The sequence below is a fragment of the Cuculus canorus genome, chromosome 5, assembly GCF_017976375.1.
Source record: "Cuculus canorus isolate bCucCan1 chromosome 5, bCucCan1.pri, whole genome shotgun sequence".
Taxonomy (NCBI): Eukaryota; Metazoa; Chordata; class Aves; order Cuculiformes; family Cuculidae; genus Cuculus; species Cuculus canorus.
Window position 1 is genome coordinate 55429614 of NC_071405.1, and position 23335 is coordinate 55452948.

Consider the following 23335-nt stretch of genomic DNA (forward strand, 5'->3'; position numbering starts at 1 on the left):
TTTTGCAATACAAAAGAACACTTATCTCATAAGTGGGCATCACAGAGCATCAAACTGTACTTGCAGTTAATTTTCAAAAGCAAAATGAACTTACATAGAACACTATCATCCACAAAACACTAATTACATTAAGATTATGTGATTTTAATGAATATCATTCTAGAATTAACATATCACTTGAGACACTATCAGAAACAAATTCATTCATGTACTACTTCACAATTATCATAGTTGGCACTTTACAACCCCATAGCCCAGCCAACAGATTTCCCTTTTCATGTTATCTAGAAGTCCCAGAGAAATACTTCTAAAGACAAACATAATATAAGTATTCTAAGCATCTTTCCATTGCTATCTGAAATGTAACATGATGCCTCAAAGATATTCTGAAAATCTAGTGCAAATAGTTATTCCACATTATCATAGTGGCTCTCAAAACATCCTTATTAGCCACCTCTCTATGTAGCACAGCTCTGACCACCAGCCAGCTACTAGGACGTGACAGGCCTAAAATATGCCTGTGTTTATTTTTTTTTCCAGCATTGTTGATTTACCCAGCCAGCAAGAGGATGAGGAGGAAAGTTCAGGGAAGGCAGTAGTACCTGGGAGACCTCCCCAGCCCCTAAGCACAGCGTACAGGCACAAAGAGCTGCCTTGGTGGTATCACAGTACTACACATGCAGTTAACCTTAATTGTGGTCACACATTTTATTCAGTAGTTTGAAGTGTTCAAACAAAAGAACCTGTTAAGTAAAGCTGAGATTTACAGCACTTGTTCCTACCAAAAATTTCACTAAATCACCTTCTTATTGCACAGCAACCATGAGGAACTGTTTACAATATATTATAAATGCACCTTCATAAGTGTAGCAAGTCTGGGTGCAGTTCCCTCCCAACTGGCAAGGAACACGTGTCTTTCAAATATTTCCAGTTCTTCTGTGCAGCAGCCTGGGCTTAATGCAGCACAATGCAATAGGTTAAAACTCATTCGGAGTTATCTCATGCCATTGCCACAACTACAAGGTGTGCCTTTTGGCTCTGCTAGAGATACTCTTTATTATTCATCTTCCTTCGTCTGCCTGTTCCAAGAAAAACACCACCATTTCCTTAAAATAAGGTATGTAGTAAAGCACCCCAATTTCCACAAAAAAGTAGAACCATTTAGGATTTGCTAAAGGAGAGAATGAGCATACATGTTTGATTTCATACATCCGAAAAGTTAATAAAAATACAAGAACAGCAAGATTTCTCATTTATAGGTCTTAAAGAAACCAAATTCTCATAGGATGAAGGAGCAACAAATGACTTGAAAATTATAACTAATCAACAAATATGAACTGGGAGATAAGCAGAGGCAATAAGCTTTTTAAAACGGTGACCCAGGGAGAAAAAAGGGAAAAGTATGATGCACTGAACCTTTTTCAATGATCTTCACTTTGACCCATGCTCGTAAACATGGAGTAAACTGAAAGATACAGAAACTTCTGTAAACTTTGCAAAGCTAAAAAACATGACATACAGAATTAGTCAGAATAACCCTGGTCTGAATGTCACTACTGATACCTACAGAAGGTTTGCACAGTGACAGGCTAAGTGTGAAATAAAATGCAAGATGGAATACATTGCCAATAAATGCAACAGGAAGGGAAAAATAACCTTGAGTGAATCACATATTAACAAGATTCACATTCATTGTTAACCCTTCAGAAAGGCTTGAAGTCACTACAGATAATTGACTCAAAATATCAGCTTTACACAACCAAAAGGCAAGTGAAAAGAACTGGAATATTTTAGAAAGGAAAACAAAACAAAAATCACCACCACATTTCTTGACTACTATTTGTTACTAATGTTACACTAAAAGACAGGGACTAGAGGAAAAAGTGACAAACAATCCAAAGATACAGTATGTATCTTTCTTTTTAAAGAAAGAGACACAGCTAAAATCATGAACACAAGCAGGAAGTACTTATCCACAGAATGAAAGGACTGGTGAAATGTTGGTAAGATAATCAGAGTTTAACAAGAAATCTAAGAGCAATTTTCTTCTCCACAATATATTATTCTGACCACAGGTCAATATCCAAGTCAGAATTATAGTTTGATTCAAGAAGTGAATCCACTGAAAGTCAGGCATTTTTTAATGTAACACCCTTAAGTATCTCCAGTGCTGGCAGCCCTGAAGCTAGAACACTGTAAACAACTGCTTGTAATATACTGTTTCTTACGTTTTTCTCCTCATATTTAAAAAAAAAAAAAAAAAAGGGAGAAGCTGTTAGGTGCAGTTTTAACAAAAAAAGCTGAAAAGCTTAAGGCTTGCATCTAACAGTCACCCAAACAGATACATGTAAAACAGCATTGACTGATAAGCATTTAAGTCACTCTCAGATTATCAAAAGAAATGGCCTTGTCTCATTTTTCAGTACATATTATATTCAGCATTTCCGGAACACCACCAGAACTTTCTCTTATTAAATCAAAGTCTAGCCACAGTCGGGGGCTAGGGAGGGGGTGGAATGTCACAGGGGTTACAAATGAGTCACCTGAAAGTACAGATGAGCAACCAAAGCTGAACAAAATACTTCATTAAGGAGCCCAAATAAAACATGAAACAAATCCCACACATTCCTGTATCATCAGAAGATTCCTATTAGCTTGAACAATGCATAAAATGAAGCTTTTAAAGTAAAGCCCAGGATAATGACAAGAAGTTAGATCCTTTTTCATGGACCAAATTTCTGACTGCTCAAGGTTTGCATTCAATCCTTATAAACATCTCTTATTTGCAGGCATATAATTTAAGATAATGCAATTGCGTTATTGCTGCCCCAAAATATTATGTGCTGAAAGCACGAAAGTGTTTACAGACAAAGCTTGCCAAACAATCATTCCATCAAAACCGCAACTCAACCACTACTTGAACTAAACTTGTTCGAACGAGACTGAAATACAGATGTTAAGTATTATGTTCATACTAAATTGCAAAATAAATGCCAGGAAAACAAAAACAACACACCTGTTGGAATGCATTCACAGAAGCAATCTGCCCTGCATAGAGCTGGCAGTGACACCTATGCTATTGTAATATAGATTTGAAAGAGGAGAGGAAAAAAGCAGAATATTAAGTTACATTATAGGAACACACAAGATTCATAAATGCCTCAGATCACTAATAGGTGGGTTGCTCCCCTTCCCACCCTCTAGAACTGCACTCAGACATGAAAGGAGTGACACACTCCCAACGAGGTAGGAGGGAAGAGAACCAAGGAAATCTACCACCTATCAATTTAAAGTACAGCTTAAAACATAACTAGATTACTCTCATCCAACAGCTACATATGGCATAAAGAAAAATACGTAGCCTCATCCCAGTTTGTGTCCAAAGTGACCCAGAGCAGCCTCAATTAACATCCTCATTGCAGAATTATTCTATAATTTCTTTGGGTTTATATAATTCTTGTGGCTGTGAATTATCTCAGAATGAAACAGCAACTGCAGTATATTCGCAAAGTAGCATTTATTACAACCTATGTTCATTTCGTTCTACAAACAAAATCTGAAACTGGTAACTTTCCAGACAGGCAACTTCCTTTCCCAGCTTGATCTGTGGCTCTTTAAAAATATATTTACTAGCTTTGCCCATCTTCACAGAAGGCAACATATAAAGACATACAAACACTTGAAGTTACCACACTCTTTTGGGGATGTGGTTTGATGAGCAAATCTTTTGGTGCAGCTTCTTGTGTCTCTACTTCCTTCTCAATTGTGCAAGCATGTATGAGTTGGAGGAGGACAGAGACGACAGCAAAATGACTCAATGACTGGTGCAGCAGTGACATACCTGGGACAGAGGCCCACAGGACATAAGGCACCCTAGTTCATAATTACGTATATTACACTAAGTTGCAGGTCCCTTTCCTAGGCTGTGAAATAAAAATTTGAGAGACATCTCTATAAAAACAGTAAAAGACAGCAAGTGAAATCTTGGCCTCTAGCACCTGCACTTAAGCACATTAGATTTATGAATGTTAATGAGCCAAAGAGGGCCATTCAGCATGCAACAGACATCTCTGTATAGCTTAGCTAAGGTAGCAATTATGGAAGAAGTTTTGAAAATTCACAAAATACCCTTTTAAGAAAACCAGCCCAAAATACAATCAAAGTACAAACCGTTTCAGGGAAAACATAACTGAACTCATTACACTGAAGAGCCTCCTTAAGTACTCCTCAGAAGAAGGCACTAAGGAAAGACATTTTCAATAATTTTCCAATCTGCAAGGAGCAAAAAGACCTAAACTACTGTTAGCTTATCTCTAACACTACACTGCATGTTAGAACTACCTTTACTCTTCCCTCAGGTGTCCTTGTTTTAGGAAATATGATAAGAAATCCACCTGCACACAGGCAAATTACTTTTCCCTGTTCCATCATGTCAAGCACAGAAACTCATCATGTTTAAAAATAAAACTTAAGCCAATTCCATGTTAGCACTGGACTGCAGGAATTACATTTTCTTTGGTAGAAATAGAAATAGAAGAGCTTCAAACTGTAAAATACCTAGTGTCAATTTTGCCACACAACGAACCTTCCTGTCCATCAAGACCCTTCTAAATTCCTATAAGGTATTTTTCAAAAAGTCATTCTACTTTTGAGTCCATTAGCAACAGAGCCCATAGGAACAAAATGACAGAAACTTAAAATGAATTGCCTATAGCTATGAAGCTAAAGACTATAAAAGAAATAACAGAAAAAAACTAGATAAGGTTTGACTATATACTGCAAAAATAGACCTTCAAAAGAAATGAGAGGTTTCTTGTTCTCAGCCCACTCTGCTTAAGCTTCTTCCCAATCTGAGCTTTCTACCACAAGCCAAAAAAATATCAGGCAAAACTAACATCTGACAAGAAAAGAAAGCTTTCCAATTCAAAGAAATGGATTTGGGGATATTTAAAACCCAAAGTAATGCCCTGAAGTTATTCCTCAGTAATACTCATAACTTCCATACAGGAGAAACAATTTAAAAAATGCTGTTTCCCCAGGTTTCATAGTCAACACGCCACTTCACCTTATTCTTACATTTCAAAATAAACTGACACCAAAAAAATCACCTGTTTCCTTCAAACTTAGTGTTCTGCCACCATTATCTGTACTGTGTACCACTACCATTTTCCAAGTTTAAATATTCAGAGCAATGATATTTTGCTTTATGCAGGAATGAAGACAGATTGGATTTGACTGCTGTCTCTACCCTTCATGATTTCCATTGTTCTTTCCACTTCCATAGCAGGAAGTGCCATATTCTGTATTATAATAGCTAATAGCCACAAAAGCACGGTTTACAAAACACAAGTGAATTCTTACCCTGATCATCAATTCCTTTAGATAGTTGTAGGTTCACGAAAGCCTTCAGATTTTCATTCCTGTCAGAGTTAATATCTGGTCAAGTCCAATGAATGGTCTTCACCTAAAACACATCAAAAAAACAGAGATTTGATTTTATGGCAATAGCATCACGACACACAGAGAAAATAACATATCCCTCTTTTCTCCAAAGTAAATATTCTAAACTTGTTTTCTTCTTTTGTAAAACCCTTATCAAGAATAATTTTAGTCACAGCTATAACCATAAGCGATTCACAGAGCAAACTGATAAACTAAATAAGGCTGCATGGCAAGTTCAATTATTGATGCACCATATGCTTCAATATTCCTTTAGGTATACAAAAGGAATCAATTTGTGCAATTTGTTCAAAACACAAAAAGCCCTTATGGCAAGATCATCCTTTAGCTGAACCATCAGTTTGAACATTTGCCTGTTTAAAACATCAGCCATTCTCACCCCGCAATAACAACATAGTAACTTAAAAAGCACAGGAGTTGACACAGCTCAACCACTTGGTTCTACTGAACCAAGATACCTTAAAACAGCAGGACAACTTGCCAGATCCATCTGTTTATTAGCAGAAATAACCAGTCATTTTGCACTTCATGATTTTGGGCTGGTTTTTTTTCCTTCCTCTGACACTTAAGGTAACCTTTACCGAATTCTCTTGGCAGTGGTACAGCAGCAGCCTTAGACAAGAGCTACTTCAAATTTTGTTACTCAAACGTACACAGCCAAGAAGATTCTTACATACAACTGAAAGTAGTTACACAATAAAGTATGAAAACTAAAAGCATTAATAATGTTTGCCATTAGCCTCAATTTAAAAATATGGAAATATGACCTGGATGAAGGCATTGAGTGCACCCTCAGCAAGTTTGCAGATGACACTAAGCTGGGCAGAAGTGTGGATCTGCTGGAGGGTAGGGAGGCTCTGCAAAGGGATATGATCAGGCTGGACCACTGGGCCAAGGCCAATGGCATGAGGTTCAACAAGGCCAAACGCCGGGTCCTGCACTTGGGGCACAACAACCATATGCAGTGCTACAGACTGGGGGAAGAGTGGTTGGAGAGCTGCACGGAGGAGAAGGACCTGGGGGTAATGGTTGACAGCCGACTGAACATGAGCCAGTAGTGTGCTCAGGTGGCCAAGAAGGCCAATGGCATCTTGGCTTGTATCAGAAATGGCGTAATCAGCAGGTCCAAGAAGGTTATTCTCCCTCTGTACTCAGCACTGTGAGACCGCACCTTGAGTACTGTGTTCAGTTCTGGGCCCCTCACCACAAGAAGGATGTTGAGGCTCTGTAGAGTGTCCAGAGAAGAGCAACAAAGCTGGGCTGGAGAGGGGGCTGGAGAAAAAGTCTTATGAGGAGCAGCTGAGCGAGCTGGGGTTGTTTAGCCTGGAGAAGAGGAGGCTGAGGGGAGACCTTATTACTCTCTACAACTACCTGAAAGGAGGTTGTGGAGAGGAGGGAGCTGGCCTCTTCTCCCAAATGACTGAGGACAGGACAAGGGGGAATGGCCTCAAGCTCTGCCAGGGGAAGTTCAGGCTGGGTATCAGAAAAAAATTCTTCACAGAAAGAGTCATCGGGCACTGGCAGAGGCTGCCCAGGGAGGTGGTCTAGTCACCTGCCCTGGAGGTGTTTAAGGAACGGGTTGATTAAGTGCTTAGGGACATGGTTTAAGGGGGTGTTAGGAATGGTTGGACTCGATGATCCAGTGGGTCCTTTCCAACCTGGTGATTCTATGAGTATACCTGGAACACATGTTCTAATATCAACTTTTACTTCTGCCTTTCAGGAGGCAGTGATCAGTACAGCAACACTACAAAGCAGTATGCCAAATCAGTAGCATTTTTCCCGACAGCTTTTAGGGAGAGAGAGTGGTGTTTTGGGGTTTTTGAGGCTTTTTTTTTTTTTGAGGGTGTGGAAATCAAGAGCTAAGATATATTTACGTTCGCTAGATTATTTCTTTGAATTTGTCAGTTGAGAAGGGACTGAAGAGAAATAGGACTGCATTCACCTTGGCTGCAGTTGCTTTACAGCAGGTGTAGTTTCCATAATCCTGCATTTGATATATACTGAAATGCAAATACAACCAGCCATGTCTTCAGTTTCAACCTTCCTAGCACAAGTAAAAAACAGCCTAAACACTTACTACATCTCGAATGGAATATGTGAGTTATGTGGTGTAGATCGCTGTCCTAAAAGGAAATGATGACAGAAAGCTGCTTTAGAATGATTCCTGCACATATGCAAACCTCTCATCTCCAACTAAAGATGGGCCTAGGCTACACATCCTAAACACTGCCAGTAATTCTAATATTTTGCCACTATGAGCATCCAGTTTTTAACAAAAAAAAAACCCAAAACATTTAATAATGCATTTAGTGGCAAAGGAGAAAAAACTAATTCAAATTTACCATACTGCAATTTTCTTCAGCTTATCCATCCTACGAGCATTCCACATACAGAACAGTTTGCAGATAAACAAAGTAAAGCCTGAAGTAACAACAGTTTTATTTCCCTTCCTCCTACTTTTATCTCCCAGTCCTTCAGTCCTCAACATACCATTTGTATTTCAAGATATTCAGTACACTAGACAGACCTTCACCCAAGAACAATGCCTGCACCATGCCATATAAAAGTCAACCCTGTTTCATACATACAAAGGCAGAGACTCCCTACCCTAAAATACAGCCTTGCCTTCTCCTGCAACGTTCATGAATTACAGATATAAACCAAAACATAGATGACTACAAGTTTCATGAGTTTTAGTTGACCCACACCTATAATTTCAACAGTAAGGTTAGGAATATGAGCAACAAAAATGAAAACCATTAAAAAGAAGCAGGAAGTACCACCATTAGATATACTAATATAGAATCATAGAATGGTTTAGGTTGGAAGGGACCTTAAAGATCATCTGGTTCCAACCCGCCTGCCATGAGCAGGGAAATAATAAATAATAAATCTCCAGTGATAAGCCTTTCCACCTCCACTGTTCTTTAAGAAGCTCCTAAAGAGTGAAGAAATGCATTTAACAGTTTCAAATGTAAAACATTTGTAAATATAAACATGGTGGATGTTCTTTTTCTGCAAGTGACATGAAAGGGGGGGAGGGAGACACAATGCACACCAGAGAGATTAACACACATCTGAAGCCAATCTAAAAGCAAATTAAGCAAAAATTACATGCAGTTTTTAAAAAATGGTCTGGACAAGGCTTTGACTTCAGTTTTAACACAGACCAGTTTCTTGTGGACAGTGCAGACTTAAAAGGTTTTTTAAAAGAACATATCACAGTTTAGAAAGTTCATACCTCTGACTACAGCAAGCAAGCTGCAGGTGCATTACAAAAATAAGCTTGTTCTTTACAGTTGATTAAAAAAATGAACGTTCCTCATGGGAATTAAATAAGCTCTAAGAGGTAAAAAAATGGAGTTAGTTGAAACTCCATACAACAATCAACATTATGTCATGGCAGACTTAAAAAAAAAAAATCATTTAAATAATCCAAGAAGCATGAAGCTATTCAAATAGGCACTGTTTATTTTTTTTCTATCACATCTGTGCCCACTGATCAAATTAGCAGAAAAAAGTAACAATGGCAGGATAGCAAGAGTGGTTCAATTAAACATAATTAGGCCTGGTAAATCTTTTCCCATGAGGTGAAAGGCAAGACAGCTGTGACAAGCACAAGCTGCAAGCTGATTTGTCCTTATGTCCTGAAACACCACGCTGTCTCTAATAAACAAAGTTAGTGATCCAACCTGCTGACAGCTCACGGCACAAGTGCTGCAGTTGCCAAAAAATAATACTGTACAGGTCTCAGCAAGTTTTAGATAAAGTTAGTCTTTGGCAAAAATCGAAGTCATATGACTGAAAACATTACCATAGGAGAGGTCTGAACCTAAGCCAAGGGTCTGAATTCTGAATGGCCTGGACTGAGCACCAAGACGGTTTCTATCATGGCTCACTACACTTCTGGCAGCACGATGCAGCCTGCTACATGTCACAAGTAGCATGGTAGAAGAGACAAGTAGCAAGGGCAAAGTGTCTGTGTTTTACTGGCTCATGTGAAATATTGAGCCACGCTGGACAAAAGTACACTCACTGTCTCTTCTCTGTTTCCCACCACTACTTTGCTCCCCTTCACACAGTTTCTGAGAATGCCCACTTCATGTTTCTCCCATAAACATTTATTCAGACATTACTTTTATTGATTTTAACTATGACACATTAAGATATGGTGCAAAGCGCACCGCCACATGCAGATAAAACAAACAGTAATGTATAAATTGAAAGCTGATGCTAAGAACAAAGTGAGCAGAAAACTACTTTTTCTACTCCAAGTCATGATGGTTTGTTTGATAGCTGGCCTTAAGAAACAGAACATAAACCAATATAACATGGCACACGAGGCAAAAATACATTGGCAGGACAACTAAAATGATGTGTGACTACCCAGTACAATTGAGACCGAAAAAGACTTCAAAGAGCAGAGAAATATATTGATTAAATCTGCAGCTGTGTTAAACAAGTTTGGCTATGAATTAGAAAGTATACTTCAAGCTGGACAAAGTAAATAGCCCCTTTCTAGAAATAGCAATACAGTAAAAAATTATTCAATTAAAGGTTCTTCATACGTCTAGGAATAAAAACAAACACTCCTGAAAATGCACCATCTCAAGCTGTAACAAGCTTAGGTTACTAATATTTGCATTTGCAGTGCTTGTCAGCGCTCTAAGTGACTAGCGAGATCGCTGCTGAACAAGCACGTCCAGTTCTAGACTGGCCAGTTTAAAAACACAACTGATCAAGTCCAGCAATGAGACCACCTAACGTGGGCTGAAGTACACAAAGGATGGGCTGAGACACTTACCTTTGTTGCTCTGTAGAACGCCTGGGAAATCATCTTGCTTTCCACATCTACCTAAAGGGAGTTTATAGCAAGGACTAAGCCAAACTCACTATCATTGTACATTGCCAATTTCCACTGGCCATGCTTTCAGCGAGGCAAGTTGGACCAGATGACCTCCAGAGGCCCTTTTTAGGCTAAATCAATCTACAACTTGGAGATCATCCATCAAAGTTTTCATCCCCGTTTTTTATATTGCTTTCTGATTACTCAAATTATTGGATTATTACAGCACAACAGAAATATCTACAAAACACTGGCTTTCTGTGGAATGAGTGAAATTTCCAAATCTGCCTGTGTGGCATCACATTTGATACAAAACACCTAAAAATAAGTAGTAAATTTTGCTGTAAAATTGAGCCTCACTTCAACTACTCTTGCAAGTGCAGTAAATAAAAGAATGAACAGCAAGGCACACAAAATACTAGTTTTCCTGAAGTATTACAGTTCAGACCATGGTATCGAGCTTTTCCAAAGTCACAGAGATGCAGGAGTAAACTGTCATCTATGCATTTTTGCCCCCATTTTCATGTGAAAAAAGATGCCGCATTTCCAGAAAGGAAAAAAACAGACTGCAAGCAGACTGACTCACATGTATGCATCAAAGCTAACTCTATAAATCAAAGTCTCAGATATAGGCATGTCATATAGACTATAAACTGTGCATGTTTATACTGTCAAGCTTCCACAAGACTGGAAGCTTCTGTGCATACCTGCAGAAGGACTACATCCCCTGATTCTACAGGCCAGCAAAAAACACCAATGAAATGGATGAAGTTATGGTTGGACTCGATGATCTGGTGGGTCCTTTCCAACCTGGTTATTCTATGATTCTAAATTGTTTGAAAGCTTTCTCAAAAATGTAACACATTAGACAAGAGTTGCATCAGACTAGCAGGTCAAAAACTTAGTTTGTCATTTTGTTCCTTATACAATAGAGAGATCCAACAAACAGCTCTAGCTTGCAATTGCCGTAAAACTTACAAACAGAAAAAGAATGTAAATCAAACAATGAAACAATTTCTGAACAGTGTCCTGGAGAATCTTTTCCCTTGACTCCTGATAGGCTCTGTGCTGAAGCAGAGTTCAGAAATGCATACAACAGCAGCACGTTAAATTTTTCTTTTTTATGTTAAAAGGCAACTGAATCCTGAAAGAGGTCACACAGAGAGACTGCAGTGTTTCCATCCTCAGGGATGTTCAAAACCCAACTGGACAGTGTTGGTAATTGCACCTGCAGTTACCTCAAAACCAGGAGGGTCGGTGTATACAAACATCTGGCTAGAAAGCTGTCTAGAGGAGAAGGACCTGGGGGTGTTGGTTGACAGCTGACTGAACATGAGCCAGCAGTGTGCTCAGGTGGCCAAGAAGGCCAATGGCATCTTGGCTTGTATCAGGAACTCTGTGGCCAGCAGGTCCAGGGAGGTTATTCTCCCTCTGTACTCAGCATTGTAAAACCGCACCTCGAGTACTGTGTTCAGTTCTGGGCCCCTCACCACAAGAAAGATGTTGAGGCTCTGGAGGGTGTTCAGAGAAGTGCAACAAAGCTGGTGAGGGGGCTGGAGAACAAGTCTTATGAGGAGTGTCTGAGAGAGCTGGGGTTGTTTAGCCTGGAGAAGAGGAGGCTGAGGGGAGACCTTATTGCTCTCTACAACTACCTGAAAGGAGGCTGTGGAGAGGAGGGAGCTGGCCTCTTCTCCCAAGTGACAGGGGACAGGACAAGGGGGAATGGCCTCAAGCTCCACCAGGGGAGGTTCAGGCTGGACATCAGGAAAAAATTTTTCACGGAAAGGGTCATTGGGCACTGGCAGAGGCTGCCCAGGGAGGTGGTTGAGTCACCTTCCCTGGAGGTGTTTAAGGGACGGGTGGACGAGGTGCTGAGGGGCATGGTTTAGGGAGTGTAAGGAATGGTTGGACTCGACTACCCAGCGGGTCCCTTCCAATCTAGTCATTCTATGATTCTATGATCTATCTGCAGAATTCAAGATAAACCTGCATAGTATTTCATCTATTTTCTTTTATGCCTCTAAACATGATCATACCATAAACTTAAGCTACTGAAATGCAATAGTCAAACCAAGGGAAGACTCCTCAGCTTGTAGGAGATGTAAACAGAAGAACTCTGCATATTAAAAAAAAACCACTAAAATAAACATTTCTGATAAATGCCACTAGGGGCAGGACATAGAGGAAATATGAAAGGAATGCCTACAAAAATAATTGGAAACTTTTAAAACCTGCCATAGAGTAAAACAAATAATAAAAAAATACCTGAATCCATATCCTTAAATATTGTCAGAAGTTTCACATCAGAAATCTCCTCACCCTGCACATTCTGACACCATAGATTCAGCCAGGTTCCGTAGCACCCACTACACTACTTATGAACCAAAGCACCTCCTACACTGTAGGAAACTGTCCCCAGGCTCGATGTGATTTTTTTTAGTTTTTAAAAAAATACTCTTATAGGGTTGTGATTAAGTGTACACTTCCCCCTTCCCAAAGAAAGGTCAAAAGACTTCAAAAGATAGGACCAATTCAAGTCTTGAAACATAAATAGCTGCTCAGTAGAATCAGGACAATTACCAAGAACTCAGACTATGTAAATTCCTTCAAAAGGAGATTCAATTTCCAAGCCATCTAATAAGACGGGTCCAAACAGAACATTTATGATTCCATTAAAATCTTTTCCTTTAATGGTCCCTTTTTTAAAAAACATTTTTCAAATAGAGAGATATGTGACTCTGCATCAATCAAAAAGATTAAAGAGAATTCAAGAAAGAACCTGCTTTACTAGGACTGAACTATTTTTCCCCTTTTACAAAATTAGAAATAGGCCTTGTTTTCAACGTAAGATTAAGAATGGATGAAGAAGAAAACGAAGATAAATGTCATGAAGGTTAGCATTCACCACACCCAAAAGCATCCTTCAATAACTTTACAGAATGCATGCAAATTTTGTACAATACATGTAAAGACCATCCCTTCTTCAATCACTGAATAAAAAAAATAATAGTTATTTGTGACCTAGATAAAAGTGGAAGGCAAACTTTCTCAAACATTTGTAAAGATAAAGTTGTCAGGAAGTTACAGAAGATGAAATGTTGGTTTCACAACCACCACTAGCAAATCTCTTCATTATCACCACCAACCATGACAAATTTGATCCAAAACAGACTCAGCCACTTGATCAAATTGTATAAAGCATGCCAGAATATTACACAAAATTGGTATCAGTGGCAGGACTTCTTCATAGCTAATCTGGTATAAAAATATAGCGGCCTAAATAAATAATGCTTAATGCAAATAAATCATGCTGCTACCAGGTATGCGTTTTATTTTTCCTTTAATTAAAGCAAATGGTGTAATTTATGAGACTGGTACTTTACAAATGACACTATACTTTTGACCCTGTATTGGGAATCCTAAAGCACTGCTTGTAGCATAGTTGGACCAGTATTCAAACTTTGCAACCTTGAGGTAAGCGTGGATATATTAATTAAATGTTCTTTCCACCAACTAACACAGCTTTCTGTGCTTTTTTTCCCTCCACTTTTTACCAAGAGGAAAGTTAAAAGCATTGTGTGTTGCAGCAGCTCTACAAACCAACACTCCAGATCTGACTTACACTGAATGGCTAAAAGAGGTTCAGACTACCGAACCTGACAGTCAGACAGACTACTGTGAATCATTATGGTCTAGTATTAGCCCTTGCAAATAGCCAGTGCAGCTGAAGAAACCTGCATCTGTCCTCTTGAAAGGCAAGGCGATCAAAGATCCCCATTCTCAGGAGCGGTGGGAAGGCAGGCAAAAGCTTACTGAGCCCAGATTGCAAATCATATGGCAGTTGCTAAGATTGAGAGGCAGAAAGAAGAGTCTGGCCCAGTTTCTGCTTCACATGGTACCAGTGTCAAAGACAACCAAAGTCAGCAAGCAGCTTACTCAAAGACCTTCCCCTCTCAGAGGGATATAAACACTGTTTTGCCTCAGAAGGGACAGATCTTACATTGCAAACTTACCTTATAATCAATCCCAAGTTTAAAAATAAATAATTATAAGCCCTGTGTTACCTACAGCCATATTGCCCAACATTCAAAAGTCCTACAAGTGCAGAAGATACAACCTTTTCTCCAAGTCAGGACAGTCTCTTTGGATGTCACCCCTACTGCTCCTTCAATGACACCTGGAGCAACTATTATCTGCATCCCTTGACTAGATACCAAATCAACCCATCTGGCTTCTCAAAGAGAACAGGAACAATTTGAAGAAGAAAATGCTTAAGTTTTAACTGGTGAGACCAGCAAAAACAAGAACAAAACCATCTTTCATACTCATCAGATAAACTCCTTTCAACAAAGCCTTACAATGCAATTGCCAGTAAGCACCGGGCATCTGAGAGGAAGCCAGGAGCACCTGCTCACACTGAATTGGCAGAACAGCGAAAGGGTAGGATCCAATTTGTGTTTGTGCTCCTCAGATGAATCCCAGTTGTTCAAATAAGCTTGCAGGATAAGCTCAACCTTTAGCATTCATACACCTCAGTAGCACATGGACAAGATTCTTCTTGAGAAAACCTCTATGAGAAAGCTTTTGATAAAAAATATTCTCTTTTTCAACAACACCGTTATACTTTGGGAGGAAGAAGGAAAAGAGAAAAAAGTGTTTCCCTGATACAAAGTGATCGCCTCTACAAAAAAAAAAAAAAAAGCAAAAAGCAACACAAAAGCTGCTCACGCAATCTTAGTGTTAACAGTTCTGGAGGGATGATGGGGGTGTGGAAGCAAAGTCATAGGACACTTCACGGCAGAAACTATTAAGCAGCCTAAACACAGATATCACTACAGGCTCCGATTACATTTTGTCTTCTGTTCTTTTTTTGGAAGCAAAAGTTGACCGAAATCTGTACAGAACAAGTAGTTGCATGAATTAACAAAGTCTGGTATCTTCAAATCTCTTGGATTTGACCAGATTCAACATATTAATACACACACTCCAGCTGAAGTTTCTCCAACACAATCATGTTAATCACACCACTTCTCTGGTGACTAATAACATCCTTGTGCATGGCACAGCTCTTGCCACCACTGGGACTCAGTATCACAGACCCAGTAGTCTGCTTTTACAAAGCCTCTTGGACTCTGTGTGTGATAAGGGTCTAGAACAAAAGCCACCAAATTCAAAATATTTAGAAGGTTAGGGAGAAGGAAGAAGTGTTAGAAAGGAAAAAGCAAAGAGGCTGGCACACACAGTGCATAACCACACAAGATGGTTTCCATAGGAAACCAAAAACTTTTAAGGCAACCTTGCCTCAAACCTGTTATCAGAAATCTAGAATACAGAAACTGCAATCTCAGCAGGGACTGCCATGCAGCAGCAGCTAGCTCTGAGCTAAAGAATGTTATCCACACATTTGCTAGAACCAGACAAAAACTAAAATAGAAAAACAGCAAGACTGACAATGTGATGCTCACTGGCTGACTCCTGCAAGGCATGGTGTCAGCAGAGACATTCTCAGCAGTACTTCACATGTAACATTTGAACACAGTTCTTCCTGAACGCAACCTCAGAGCCTACTCCAGATATTAAACCAGATTTAAAGGAATTCTTTAAAATACATTTTAATGGCCTTAGATTTGACAATTTCTATATATTTTGTTTACTCATTTTGGTGCAGTGTTTCATTATTTTTGCAATTTTCTAGACCACCTCATTCTATACTGCTATAGGCAAAGATGCACAAGAGTTCACTAAGATAGGGATGTCCAGCAGGCAATTAAAACCCAAAGTAATCTATTCCTTTATTACTTTCATTTGTAGCATGACAGCTATTGTGCTGTCCCTATTGTTCTTCTGACCTCTGAGCTAAAACTGCCCGGCTAACACCAGAACCACGACAGACACATTAAAACAATGCTGTCTTCGAGCTCACTAAGCCCCAGTGAAGAGGAAGGCTGGTTGGCTCATACGCAATGCTATGCTACTGCTTATTAAATGCTATCCAAATGCAAGCAACAAACTCAGCACAGTGTTGCATTATGCCATGTAGGCACTGTGAGCTAAAGCAGTAATACTAAATAAAATCAGAACAGGGGACAGATTTCAGCACTAATCCACAACTGTCATGACTTTCTTCAAGCTGTCTAACAGATACTGATGTACAGGAGATCCCATGAGGGTAAGGACTGTTTGTTCCCAGTGAACAGTAGGGACTGGAGATGTGCAGAGCCACTCTATGGAACAAAAAGCAGGCTGCAGACAAGTGCAGATGTAGCCACTAGATTCCTTGGAGCTGTCTGAAGGGTCTCCAGCACAGCTTTACAGCTAGTTTTGAATAAATTTGTCCATAGCAAGATGAAATCTGAAGCCCAAGGCAGCTTCTGCTTTGAACACCATTACAGATTTCTCATGTGTGTATTAAAATAACTTGCTCAAGGGCATATGCATTTCCTTATTTCATAAAGTCAATGAGGTAAACGAATGAATAGAAGGCACCGATATTACAGTAATGTCACATCAAAACACAATCTCATTAGTACCCCTAAGTGAGTGAAGATGAGTGCACTCTGTGGAGTGCTGTTAAATTATCATGTGACTACACTGCACATTACCTATGTAGATGATTCTGTATTTTGCCTAAGATGTCAGATTAGGGCTCTGGCCCTTTCCAGTCCTCAACAGTACAGACACAAGTATAAAATACTTACTGTCAATGTTGTAATTATCCTGCTTGATTCACACCCATCCCCTCCCGCCCCTTTTTTTTTTTTTCCTTACATCAAGTCAGGTAGTATTGCCTAAAACTAAGCTGGGAGGTGTATGAAAATCAAACTGCATCCCAAAAGATTGTTTCTGCTACTAGCAAAAACAATTTACAGAACCTTCCCCACATATACCCCTCTTTCCCAGCAGCCTTTCAGATGCAGAAAAGGAGCAGATCAGATTATATTAACTTCACTATAACCAACAACCCGCTCTTCACATGTGATCACAAGATTGGGATAACTATTTTTCATTCACAAGGCAAGAAAAGGCCCCAAGACGAGAGTACTGTCCAAGCCATACACTGCTATTAAAACAGTCCCTCCCGCTGCAGCCTGGTCCGTGACCACAGCGTCTCAGAGAGAAGAGGTGACCGAGACCAGATGATCTGTTCCCAAGGAACAGCTATGGCTCAAGAGGCACACTGTAAGCTCTTCTCAATTATATTTCCTCCTGGGAAAAGTCAAGCAACCTTTCAGTACAGCTGTTCAGTGACAGAATGACAACAGCTCAATTTCACAAGTAGTTTTATTAATATTGCATATGCTAGGATTAATGACATTCTGCACTAATTTACATTGTTATAAACTGAACAGTAGTGGCACTTCAACAGTATCCTAAGTCTTCGGTTCCAAATTTTGAGCACAGGGATAATATAACACACTACATTGCCACTCTGAGTGCCAATATTCAAGCGACTAAGCTACCTGAAGCTTCCATGCACTTCAAGAGCCTTTGGCACTCCAGCTAAGTACTGAGGCGATAACAAAGAAGGGTTATAGCAAACAAGACAGCCACTGCTACTAACATTTTTAGAGTCAGAACAGTGCAAACAGAGCAATCACCCAGCACTAACACAAGATTCCAAGAGAAAAAAAACAAAACCTTTCGAAAACTTGACTACCTATCAAAACTGCTTTGAACCTAACATGGAAAGCCTTTTGTGCCTCCTTTATCTGCAACAAGACAGTGTAATGCAGAACACAACCAATATTTAAGGGTATTTTACATTATACTATGCATGCAATTACTTCATTTTCAAAAGTACTATTAAGCACTAACATTACACGACTTTACCTGCAAGCACCTAACACCCACTTATCTGTCAGAGAGCCAAGAGTTTTTATTGCCACCTGCACAACGTTCCTGAAATTGAGCAGCACTGTTGCACATGCCCTTTTCTTTCCCTCTGTAAAAAAGGGAGCATAAAAGACCACACAGTCAGGTAAACTGTCTATGTTATATCCTCACGTAACTTACCTGTTACAAGCAATAAAGTTCTGATTTGTAGCTAAGTTCCAAGTAAGAATTAATTCTAGCCATGTTTTCTGACAATACTTGGAAAAAATGCTAATCGTTCCAGAGGAAAGCAGGATTCAAAATTTAAGAAATCAGTTATAATTTTAAGTGTTTAGGTTCATCGTTATAGAGTTATGCTGATTCTTCTCCCACATCCCTTTAAAGTAAATCTTCAATTCTTCTCTGACTTTTCAAGCTAGAAAAACAGAGATATCTTTGGACCCTTCTTTTCTAAATTATAACATTCAGAAAAAAGAGGGAGGGGGAGGGGAAAATAGAACGTATTATTCAGTCATTCATACAGTCTCAGCTACGAAATAAATAATTCAGAAAATTGCTTTTTCAGTACTGTTATCTACAAAAAAATAAGTATCAGTCATGCTTATTCGAGATGCTTTAACACCGTATCAAGTAGAAGCTCACTGTTCTGCCAATAAACTTTTAGTCCTCCACATTAGAAAAACTGACAACGGTACGGCAAACAACACGACAATCATTTACAACTCCTCATCATCTTATTTCAGCTTTTTCTATTTTTCTTATTACCCTCTTCAGCGTCCCTAAGTTTTGCAACACTACTTCTGCTTTTTCCAAACAAAAAAATTATCAAAATGCTACTTTATCTTAAATCTGGCTACTAGCCCTCCTCGTCATCAACTATATCTTCACATTTAACCCCCGTTAACTCTACATAACTGAACAATGAAAGGAGGATTTTATATACAAATTTCAACTGCTCCTTAACTTCTCTCCTTATACCAGTCAGTGAGGCCTGTCTTATTTAGCCCTACATCACTTAATCCCTGCCTCAAGAACCTGAATAAACCTGTCACCTAAAGTTAGACTGCATCTTACTTACGAATATTTGGCAACCATTATAAACTGCTTTGGATTTTTTTATTTTTAAGCAAAGCGCATGTTTACAAAAAATAAGGAACAGCCAAGTTTTTCCCCTCCCCCAGCACTTCAGACATTTTCTGTCTCTGATCATTTTATACTTTTACAAGAGGCAATGTTTATCTTGCATACAATTATTTTTCATGTGGGCATCTCTGGACAACTGCTGAAATAAACTGACTGCTCCCCACGTACAAATTTTCAGAAGAGATGCTTTTTGTCTGCTAGTCAAAAAGCACATTCACGACATTGCCCTTGGCCTGTATAAAGTCGTTGGCAGTCTGAGGAAAGACGCCACACTTGACATCTGAAAACTTCAGAAAAAAAAAAAAGATACTTCAACGATGCACAGAAAATTTCAGCTCAGCTGCTCAGGTATATAAGCACTGACTTACATACTAAAAAATTGAGATTTAATAATGCCAGCAATCAGCACATAATGACTAACTTCTGTTAAAATAACAGTGATGAGCACCCTTACAACATTTAATTACTAATTATTATCCTTCCTTTGTTTTACTGGAGATGTGCTTTAAATTACCAACAAAATTGAAAGTCTTTACTGCATCAACACTACATATACAAGTGATTAAATCTGGAACATACAGCACAATGTTGCACACTCACACAATTCTAGTGCTGCTGTTTGGAGACAGAATAATCCCTTCTGTTCTCAAATGTTATGCAGCATATGAATTAACCTTAAAAATTCTGGCTGAAAATAAAAGTAAAATAGTACAGGATTAAAAGAAGGAGTCCTGACAATCTTAATGCACAATAAAAAAAACCCTATGTAGCTCTGCAGTCTGCCAGCTTTGCCTAGATAGGGAGGCAAGAATTAACTTGTGGCTCTCAAAGTATTCCACAGAGTTTGTACCACAGTTGAAAAAACAGTGGCACTATCTGTGGCAGTCAGCACTCCAGAGTACCAGAATCATTCATTTCACTGCACAGATATGCCCTAAAATACCACAGAACTTAAAATCCCCCAAAGCCCTTTTCAATTTCAAATAAACAGCATGTTTTAAGATTATATTAGCATTTACCTTTTGTTTATATTAACAGAGGCATCCTAGCAAAGATCTTCCTACCAACTCTCTATATGGCAATGCAATAAACAATATATTTGGGACATCATGGGAATTTCCAGAGTTATGTCAATTATGAGTCAATTACTATCCTGCAAGATGCTGCAGAAGTCAACGGAGGGAGGGTTAAAAATCCTGACTTTCAGTCAACACCACCTTCTTCAAAAATTGCAAAAGAAGGGCAACAGAAGAGAAAGAGTGAAGAAAAAAAACATTCAAGGAAAGGACAAACCACATTTATATCATTTACATCCCTCTTCTTTTCTCACTTCTAGTTGTTTGCTGGGGGAAACCATCAGGTTTCACTCTTTATTCCAGCTGCTGTATAATCAATACAGTGCAGTCTATTGAACTGTTTTATTATGATTCATGCAACAAGCTGTTAAATACATTTGCAAAGCAGACAGTGCCAGTATCACGTCATTCTTAAAGACAAGTTTATTTTCAAGGCATGAGAACCATAACTTTCTTCTACACAATTATGCAGTCCTGCATGGACTGAGAGCATAAAAGAAATCTTGGCCGCTTCCAAGCTGAAAAAAACCAACCCCAAAGAAAACAACCAAGCAATCCGAAAGAAAACAACCCAAAAAACCCCAACCAAACAACACCCTCAAACAATCAAATTGTTAATTCAGAAAGTGAACAGAGGCCTTGTCCAAAGAGATCTTTAACAGTTCAGAGATAAGAACTGCAATGACTTTTGTGTAACAGTAACACATTTAAGATGGCAGCTTGAGTTTCATCACCTGTATCATTTTTAGTTTTTTTAAACATGTAGACAAAGTCATGTTACACTTCAGAAATGTGAAAATAGTCTGATTTTTGCCACAGTTTCTTCAGCAAGAGCAAATTTGTGCCCTGCCAAAATACAAGCATTCAAGACCTGTACGGTTCCTCTTACATAGGCCTCTTCAAGGAAAATAAATAAATAAATACCACCCCGCCCCCCCTTTCTGACTTGCCCACAGATAAAGGAAATGGGGTTTCCTGCTGCAGGTTTGCAACCTGAGAGCCAGCCATTTCCTGCTGCAGGTCTGCAACCCGAGGACACTGTGATAAACTTGACACCTGTGGTAGTGCTGCTACCCAAGTGAAAGACATGACATGGGCTGGATACCAAACTAAAGGCGCCTCACAGTAGTATAAAAAAAGATAGAGATATATATATTCACTACATGGACATCTTGATTCTCAGAAGTTGTTTAAACTGTATTTACATCAGCATTTCAAACAGTAGTGACCTTTGAGAAGGCCCTCCAGCTAGCAGTCTGCAGACCCAGTACGGTTTAAATCAGAGGTCCAACCTCCTGCTCAGACCAGAGATGACCTTCATAATAATTTTTATAGTCACTTTGGTGTGCATCAACTGTATTTCTCTAGAGGAAACTAAGCTAAAAATCCCTCCCCAGAAAGTCACCAAACATGGCCCAACCTTTAATGGTCATAAAAGTCCAAATTGACAAACCAGACCCATGTTGGGGACATCCAGTTTAGGAGACCAGACTAAATTCTGTCAAAAGTAAACTTACTGAAATACTGACAGTGTCAATCTGGAAACTTATCAACCCCATCTTCAGCCAAAGGTCTACTTCTATCTACTCTGCCAAATTATTTGCTAATGTAAGACCAAGTGACAAAGCCACAAACACAGACAGGAGGACTGAAGGAGAAAGAAGTTATCACCTAGAAAGTTAAAATCTCTATAAACACCCACCGCCATGGGTCTGCACCGAACACTTCATACGATGGTGTAGAGTTAAGACTTTGAGTGAGCGCAAAGCAAGACCAGTAGCTTGTAACTAGACCAAAAAAAAAGCCCCAGACAATGCAAAGACACAACTTCAATAATTTCAAAAAGTTCCAAGAACAATGTAAAAATGTTCTTGGGGCTATACAACTTTTGGTCAATACAACAAATGTACACTGGTAAAAATGTTTGTTATTTAGAGGAGCTGTTTGTACTACCACCAACAAGAAAACCCAAGATGTCTATCAGAGCTGCTGATGTGAACAATCGGTATGCAGAAAGTTCTGCTACCACAGCAGTTGTTTTATAGATATTATCTGCTGCTATTAAAAAAAAGTTCTGTATTAATCCCATTTTACATCACATCAGCACACAATAAGCCTGCCATTTGAATTCAAAGGTCAAAAGACAATTGATTTAGCTGATGGTGCTGTAAAATACATTGTGACTCGAGAAATTCAGAGAACAGAGCCCTGCTACAAAAGCAGCCCTTAGTACCTCCTGGAACCTCACCATCCGCCACAAAGAGACGAGCAGCAAGGTAGGCTACAGAGCAAAGGAAGATGCTTGGCAATTTCTCCCATGCAGAAAAGTAAGCATTAAGATTATCAAAATAATGCCAGCCAATTATATCAAACATAACTAAGTCTCCCAAGCAGACTCAACAGGCAACTTTTCTCTGAGTTACACTCAGTTTTTGGCCTGTGCTTTCAGCAGCCTGGAATAAGAGCTTGTTTTCTGTTTCTTCTGAGGCTTATAACACCATTAATTAAGAAAAATATGATATTTCAGGGTTAACTTGAAATGCTTTCATTAACTTAAAAGTCCACATTAATGCACAATTTCAGTATCGCCACATTTCTCTCACAGTTGCAGTAAAAACTAGTCTCTCAAAGTTGCAATGGATTATTTTGAGGTAAAAAAAACTGTTTGTTTACCTTTTGAGGTAACAAAACAAAAATTAAAATAAATACCACCAAAAGGCTTTTCAGCACTGAAGGTAAACCATAAAGAATCATGAAGAACAGTCAACCTTAAAACTATCATGTGCTAGTAGTTAATTTAAACGTTGACAAGTTATGAAATGAAACTTGATCTTCAAAAAGCACTTCACTAATCTTTAATAACATCCATCTAAAAAGAAAGTGTTACGCTCTTTCTACCAAGCCCAAGACCAAAACATAAGAGTATTAAAACATCAAAAAAAAAAAATAAAAGTGCCTCTCAGGCCAAAGCATG

The 23335-nt window shown here is 39.0% G+C and overlaps 1 protein-coding gene across 8 annotated transcripts in view; it reads right to left on the minus strand.

The window, feature by feature from the left end:
* SIPA1L1 (signal induced proliferation associated 1 like 1) overlaps window positions 1–23335 on the minus strand; it is a 214772-nt gene that overhangs the window by 186897 nt on the left and 4540 nt on the right. For all 8 annotated transcript variants that reach the window (XM_054067203.1, XM_054067208.1, XM_054067207.1 and 5 more), the window contains one exon: window positions 5362–5464. The gene's annotated coding sequence lies outside the window, so the exon portion shown is untranslated. The remainder of the gene's footprint in view (window positions 1–5361; window positions 5465–23335) is intronic.